Source organism: Triticum aestivum, chromosome 5B (genome assembly GCF_018294505.1).
Source record: "Triticum aestivum cultivar Chinese Spring chromosome 5B, IWGSC CS RefSeq v2.1, whole genome shotgun sequence".
In the NCBI taxonomy this organism is placed as follows: domain Eukaryota; kingdom Viridiplantae; phylum Streptophyta; class Magnoliopsida; order Poales; family Poaceae; genus Triticum; species Triticum aestivum.
Genome location: NC_057807.1, coordinates 394,591,187 through 394,598,867, shown reverse-complemented (window position 1 = coordinate 394,598,867; position 7,681 = coordinate 394,591,187).

Sequence of the window (7,681 nt, the reverse complement as noted above, 5' to 3'; positions counted from 1 at the left end):
ACATACGTTGTTCCCTTTGTCATCGGTATGTTACTTGCCCGAGATTCGATCGTCGGTATCCAATACCTAGTTCAATCTCGTTACTGGCAAGTCTCTTTACTCGTTACGTAATGCATCATTCCATAACTAACTCATTAGCTACATTGCTTGCAAGGCTTATAGTGATGTGCATTACCGAGAGGGCCCAGAGATACCTCTCCGACAATCGGAGTGACAAAACCTAATCTCGAAATACGCCAACCCAACATGTACCTTTGGAGACACCTGTAGTACTCCTTTATAATCACCCAGTTACGTTGTGACGTTTGGTAGCACCCAAAGTGTTCCTCCGGCAAACGGGAGTTGCATAATCTCATAGTTACAGGAACATGTATAAGTCATGAAGAAAGCAATAGCAACATACTAAACGATCAAGTGCTAGGCTAACGGAATGGGTCATGTCAATCACATCATTCTCCTAATGATGTGACCTCATTAATCAAATGACAACACATGTCTATGGTTAGGAAACAAAATCATCTTTGATTAATGAGCTAGTCAAGTAGAGGCATACTAGTGACTATATGTTTGTCTATGTATTCACACATGTATCATGTTTCCGGTTAATACAATTCTAGCATGAATAATAAACATTTATCATGAAATAAGGAAATAAATAATAACTTTATTATTGCCTCTAGGGCATATTTCCTTCAGTTTCAATATTCTGGTATCCTTATATTTGATAGCACATATATGTTCTACACATTTTACAAATTTGCGTTGTTATGCTGTCAATTTTTTTCTTTATAATACACATGTTGTCAATATGTTCTGGAAGCGAAAGGGCATTTTCTGTTTATGGTACACAATTCGGTTAAACCGAAAACCGAACCAAAAAAATCGGTTAACCGAAATTTCGGTTAGTTGGTTTTTAGTGCTTAATTCGGTTTCCACTATTGCAAACCGAATTCCCTGAAAAACCGAACAGCAGAAACCGAATTTTAGGTTTCTACCGAACGCCCAGGCCGACTCTTGGTGGTGATTCTTCTCTTCTACTTCTTCTTTTTGGAGAATCTTCTCTTCTTTTGTAGGGAGACGTACATTCATAGGGATAGTGTCCGGGTCTTCCACAATTGTATCAATTTTACGCTCACGACTAGAAGATCTTTTGTCATTGTAGGACCTTGACTTGGAACTTCTTTCCTTGCTTCTACTCTTGTAGAACTTGTTGAAGTTCTTCACCATTAGTCTCAATTCTTCATTGAAGGTTTGTTTCTCACTTGATGATGTGGGAGCTTCACATGAGGCTTTGTAAGCACCACTTGACTTGTTGTGGAGCTCTTCCTTATCATTGAGTGACATCTCATGAGCAACAATTCTTCCAACGACTTCCATTGGCTTGGGATCTTTGTAATTGGGCATCATTTGGATCAATGTGCACACGGTATCATATTTTCCATCCAAGGCTCTTAGGATCTTCTTGATGATGAATTTATCGGTCATCTCTTCACTTCCTAAGCCGACAATCTCATTTGTGATGAGAGCAAGCCTAGAGTACATTTCAGCGACGCCTTCACCATCCTTCATTTTGAACTTGTCAAGTTGACTTTGAAGCACATCCAATTTTGATTCCTTGACGGAGTCGGTACCTTCGTGCATATCAATCAAAGTATCCCAAATTTCTTTTGCATTCTCAAGACGGCTGATTTTGTTGAATTCTTCGGGGCACAATCCGTTGAAGAGAATATCACAAGCTTGAGCATTGTATTGCAGCATCTTCAACTCTTCCGCGGTAGCTTCACGGTTCGGTTCTCTCGCATCAAAGAATTCACCTTGCAAGCTAATACACACAATAGCCCAAACGGCAGGGTTATGTCCAAGAATATGCATTTTCATCTTATGCTTCCAACTAGCAAAATTTGTACCATCAAAGTAAGGACCTCTACGGTGGTAATTTCCCTCGCTAGACGCCATACTCTCCTAGGTTGTGAAACCAAGGCTATGATCACCAAAAGCTATGGAAATCAAAGCAAATGGAGACCAAAGCTCTAATACCACTTGTAGGATCAAAAGTATGTCTAGAGGGGGGGTGATTGGACTACTTGACCAAATAAAAATCTAGCCTTTTCCCAATTTTGTTCTTGGCAGATTTTAGCAACTTAGCACAACTCAAGCAATCAACCTACACATGCAATTCTAAGAGTATAGCAGCGGAATGTAAAACAATTGCATATGAAGGTAAAGGGAGGAGGTTGAGGAAGCAAACGCAATGTTGACACGGAGATTTTTTATCCGTGGTTCCGATAGGTGGTGCTATCGTACATCCACGTTGATGGAGACTTCAATCCATGAAGGGTAACGGTTGCGCGAGTCCATGGAGGGCTCCACCCATGAAGGGTCCATGAAGAAGCAACCTTGTCTATCCCACCATGGCCGTCGCCCACGAAGGACTTGCCTCACTCGGGAAGATCTTCACGAATTAGGCGATCTCCTTGCCCTTACAAACTCCTTGGTTCAACTCCACAATCTTGACGGAGGCTCCCAAGTGACACCTAACCAATCTAGGAGACACCACTCTCCAAAAGGTAATAATCGTGTGTTGATGATGAACTCCTTGCTCTTGTGCTTCAAATGATAGTCTCCCAAACACTCAACTCTCTCTCACATGATTTGGATTTGGTGGAAAGAAGATTTGAGTGGAAAGCAACTTGGGGAAGGCTAGAGATCAAGATTTATGTGCTAGGAATGGAATATCTTGACCTCAACACAAGTGTAGGTAGTTCTCTCTCAGAAAATGTATGTTGGAAGTGTAGGCATATTCTGATGGCTCTCTCCACGAATGAAGAGTGGGTGGAGGGGTATATATAACCTCCACACAAAATCTAACCGTTACACACAATTTACCAAACTCGGTGGGACCGAATCGTGAAACTCGGTCAGACCAATTTAGTTCATAATGTGACCGTTAGGCATTGGTGGGACCGACATGTCAACTCGGTGGGACCAATATCGTTAGGGTTAGGGCATAACTAATCTCGGTGAGACTGATTACACAAACTCAGTGAGACCGATTTTGGTAATAAACAAATAGAGAGTTGGTCAGGCAAACTCGGCGGGACCGATTCACCCATCTCGGTTGGACCGAAACGTTATGAAAGGGAAACAGAGAGTTTGCATTGCAATCTCCGTGGGACCGATCGCTCATCTCAGTTTGACCAAAAAGTTACGAAGGGAAATAGAGAGATTACAATCCCATCTCTGTGAGACCGAGATCCCTATCAGTGAGACCGAAAAAACTAGGGTTTCTAGCAGTGGCTATGTCAACTGAACTCGGTGGCGCCGGACAGAAAGTCTCGGTGGGGCCGAGTTTGACTTTTGGTTTGGGACATATGTGGATGTGAGAAAGTAGTTGATGGTTTTTGGAGCATGTCAGTAAGCACTTTGAGCAAGAAACTCATTAAGCAACACCTCACCCCCTCTTGATAGTATTGGCTTTTCCTATGGACTCAATGTGATCTTGGATCACTAAAATGAAAAATGTAGAGTCTTGTGCTTTGAGCTTGAGCCAATCTTTTTGTCCTTAGCATTTTGAGGGGTCCACGTTTCTCATCCATGCCATGCCAAACATTGAGTTTTCCTAAAATATTTATCTTGAAATAGCATTAGCTCAATGAGCTATATGTTGTTAGGAATTACCAAAACCACCCAGGAATAGTTGCACTTTCAAAGCCTCAGGAGGTGAGGTGTTCTTGAGCTGGTGTGGTGTATGCTAGTTCTACTTGTTCTTCTCCTTCCCTCTATGGTGGTGGCTAGTCCTATTTATAGCGGCCTTGGTCCTCTTCCCAAATATGAGAGGGAAGGGATCCCACAACGACCGGATTTGAAAGCGGACATGTAGTACAGTCTATCCTGACAAAAGTAGTCTTCGCCTGCGAAAAGCCTCTAGTCGTGACGCTGCGGTGGGCTCGTCGATGACCTCCGTCCTGCCGTCCTGGCGGTCTTGGTTTCGTTGCACTGGAATGAAAACCTTTGGTTGATTCCTCGGGACTCCGCGCCTGTGGCTTGCCTTCCTTCCACCGAAGAGGAAACCTGCGCTCTATGCCCGCCTGGCGCTCGCCCGGCCTTGGTCGTCATGGCTCACGTCAGCTGAGCCTCGTGAGGTAACCTGCATAGAACTCTCCGCCCCTCAGGAGCCAGCCTGAGGAGGCCGGTCCCCTCGGGGGTCTTGGTGCTGCCTGCCTCGTGAGGCTTGGCCCCTCGCGAGGGTCTTGTGTCGTTGATGCTGCAGCTGGGCCGTACCAGGCCGTCGATGGAGCCATGTGGTGGGCCGTAGGTAGGCAGGGCTGGATACCCCCGAATCCAGGACGCCGACAACTACACTAGCTAACTGTATACTACAAATATAATATGTTTCCATTGCTCTTTGCTACAAGTATAGAATTTAGACATAGCAATGTTCTTACAATTAAGCAAAATTGAGAAAAGCAACATTATTCAGAAAAGCACAAAATGAACCAATCACAACCATGACAACTTGGTTCATTACCTTAGTTGCACATCCTATGAATCTCCTGCTAGTGTCAGTGCCTTCAAATGCCACAAATTTGCCTGCCCTCTGCCTGTGCAGGATGCACCTATGGTCAGATTCAGTGACAAGCCCACAAAAGCTTGGATCTATCAAAGTATCTGGAGTTTGCTGCAACAGGAAACACATATATATCAACTACACCTCACATATATGAACTTAAATGGAGAAATCCCAATCCTTCTTCAAACCCTAACCCTAACCCACTTACAAAGTACTCCATCTGCATGCTACTGAACTCGCTCATGTACTCCTAATCGTCAGAGGTCTCGTTGCTGTTGGGCCACGACGGCATGACCGCGGCATCGCTGGAGAGCGAGAAGAAGAGAAGCAGTGGATAGCATAGGAGCAGAGCGAGTGAGTGAGTGGGCTCGGGGGAGAGTGATGGGGGACAACGACGCGCGAGCCGATCGGCCAGGTTAGTCCTGGTCTGACCGAGTCCGACCGACGCGTGTGCCTAACGGGCGGCAGGCGAGCGCCGTTAGCTGTTAGCGCGGCCGCCGTCCTGACAGGTGGGCCAGCCCTGTCAAAAAAGCGTTTAAACGAGTTAAATCTGTCTTTTATTCGACCTGGTAGTTTTTTTTTGATGAAATCAGTGCTAATCTGGAGTTTTTGGTCAGTTTTTAAAATGTGGTATTTCTGTGGGGACGAAAACGTTAAATGTAGTTTTTTTTGTCAAATACTGTCGCCCGTCGATGCCCGCATCGCCGCCCGCACGCGGAGCTCCGGTGTCCCGTCTGTCGCTGGCCACCTCGACGCGGACGGCGGGCACCACGAAGCTCCGCTGGAGTGGCGCCCGCCCTCGAACTCGCGCAGCTCGAGCTTCTCGGCTGCACGGGAGGCTGGCGCCGACGAACGTGGGCCGGCGGAGCGCGACAGAAGGGGGACGACTGTGCGAACACCTCTGTGAGCATGGACGGCTCGGAGAGCGGCGAGTCCGGGTCAGCCACCATGCCCAGGTGCCGGAGCGAGACCGGGTCCATGGGGATCTGCCGCTCGTACTCAATCGAAGGCCACACCGGGCTCTTGCCGCCGTCCTCCGCTGCGGCATTCCGTGGTGCCTCCGTTGCTGCCGCGGTATTACTGCTCGCGGCAGGAGTGGACATGGGCTCGTCGGCGGAGCCGCGGAGTGTATGGTGGATTGGTGGGCGTCGTCGTGCGCTCCGAGTAGGGACTAACTACTCCGGTGGTGCAAGCACTGGGCTGATGATGCACGAACTGAACCGACGAGGCTGCAGTTACATACGCGTCTGTCCGTGGTCCGTGGCCATGATCTGCTGTGTGGCGCGCGCGTCCGTCCGCGCGGCGCCGCGGTGCTGGCGGCCGATGAGGAGGCGGCCGCCACGATGGTTCGCGCCCTCGCAGAGGCGCGCGTGTGCGCTTCTTGCGTTGAGTGAGTGCAGTGCGCGTGTGCGACGGCCCGGCCTCTCCAGCGAGTTAGGCCGCCGGCGTGTGAATGCAGTGCGTGCCATGGCCGGGAGTGCATACAACATGTTCGATGAAATGTGCGAGAAAAGAGAGGCGGACAAATGAGGGAAAATTTGATGACTAGCATTGGATGGCGTGTCCGTGGACATTTGAGGTCCATTTTGGTGACTCCCATTGGAGTTGCCCTCAGTCCCTGTTTCTAAAAAACCCTGCTTCAGTCTCCCGATACGGTGGATACACATTGTACCCGCCTCATCGTGGTAAGGAGACCACGTGCGTTGGCGGGTATCATAGCGTATTAGGTGGGAGGAAGGCGGTGGAGGTCACCCGCGCATCGGCACTAGGGCGCCGGAGAGGCCAGCGGCCGGGAGAACGGCGCTGGCTGTCCTGGTAAGATGGCAGCTCTACTACCACAGGTATTTTTTAGTCCCACGTCGGTAGTTTAGGGCATCTCTAGCAAATCCCCTATCCCGAAAGTCAAAAATCTTCTCCCTATCCCATTTTCCTATTTTATTTCTAGGGAAATAACTTTTGCTCAGCTAGTAGATCTCCTATCCTGATTTTTTTATTTTGCCAAATCCTCAAAATGTTTTCAAACAAATCACAACGTACTAATTAAGAACCTGAAAGTGCACACAATTCAAATACAGTACATCATAAAATTATTGTTTTGAAACATAACAATTTAAATTCGAACACAACATACGGTTCAAATGAACTAAGAATTCAAATAAACATGATAACACAAGAATCAAGTGCCCTGAAGGTGCCAATGATGTGCTTGGAGTAAGGCTTCAATTATGTTTGGGTTATGTTGTGGCTCCACCAGATGCCCATTGAAGAGATACCGAAAGTCCTGCGGGTCCTCTCTCATATCCTAGATGATCATATTGTGCAAAATAAGTAGATAACACATGCTGTCATGATCTACCACAGGGTTTTAGGATTCCAATATGCAGTAGGGTCACGAACAATTGCAAAGCGTTTTTGAAGCACACCAAAAGCTCTCTCAACATTCTTTCTAGCAAATTCTTGCATAGTTGCAAAGTGTGATTTCTTTTTACCTTTAGGTTTGTGGATAGTCTTCACAAATGTGGCCCATGAAGGATAGATTCCGTTGGCAAGGTAGTATTTCATGTTGTACTCATGGCCATTGACAAAATAGTTGTAAGGTGGATTGTCACCGGCAACAAGCCTTGCAAAAAGGATATCGCTGAAGGACGTTTAGATCATTGTGAGAGCCAGGCATCCCAAAGTATGTGTGCTAACTTCATAGATCATGTGATGCAATTGTCTCAAGAAAGATGGTTGGATCATGGCAATGCCCTCAGTATTGACCTTGCCATGCCACAGGACAATTATTCCATGTCCAACGCATATAGTCAATGGATCCAAGCATCCCTGGCCAACCTCTCTCTTCATTTTCTGCCATTAGCCTCTCAATATCTTCTTTATTGGGAGTCCTCAAGTACTCCAGTCCATATATCTTTATCACCGTTGCGCTTAATCTTCTAGTACACTCAAGGAAGAGATCTTCCCCAATGTGAAGATAGCCATCGATGGCATCGTCCGTGCATCCATAAGAAAGGACTCACACGTATGCTACTGTAATTTCAACAATTGACATACACTTGCCGTTCCCACTGCATCCCATCTCCGTTGAAACTAAGGATCATGTATCTTCAC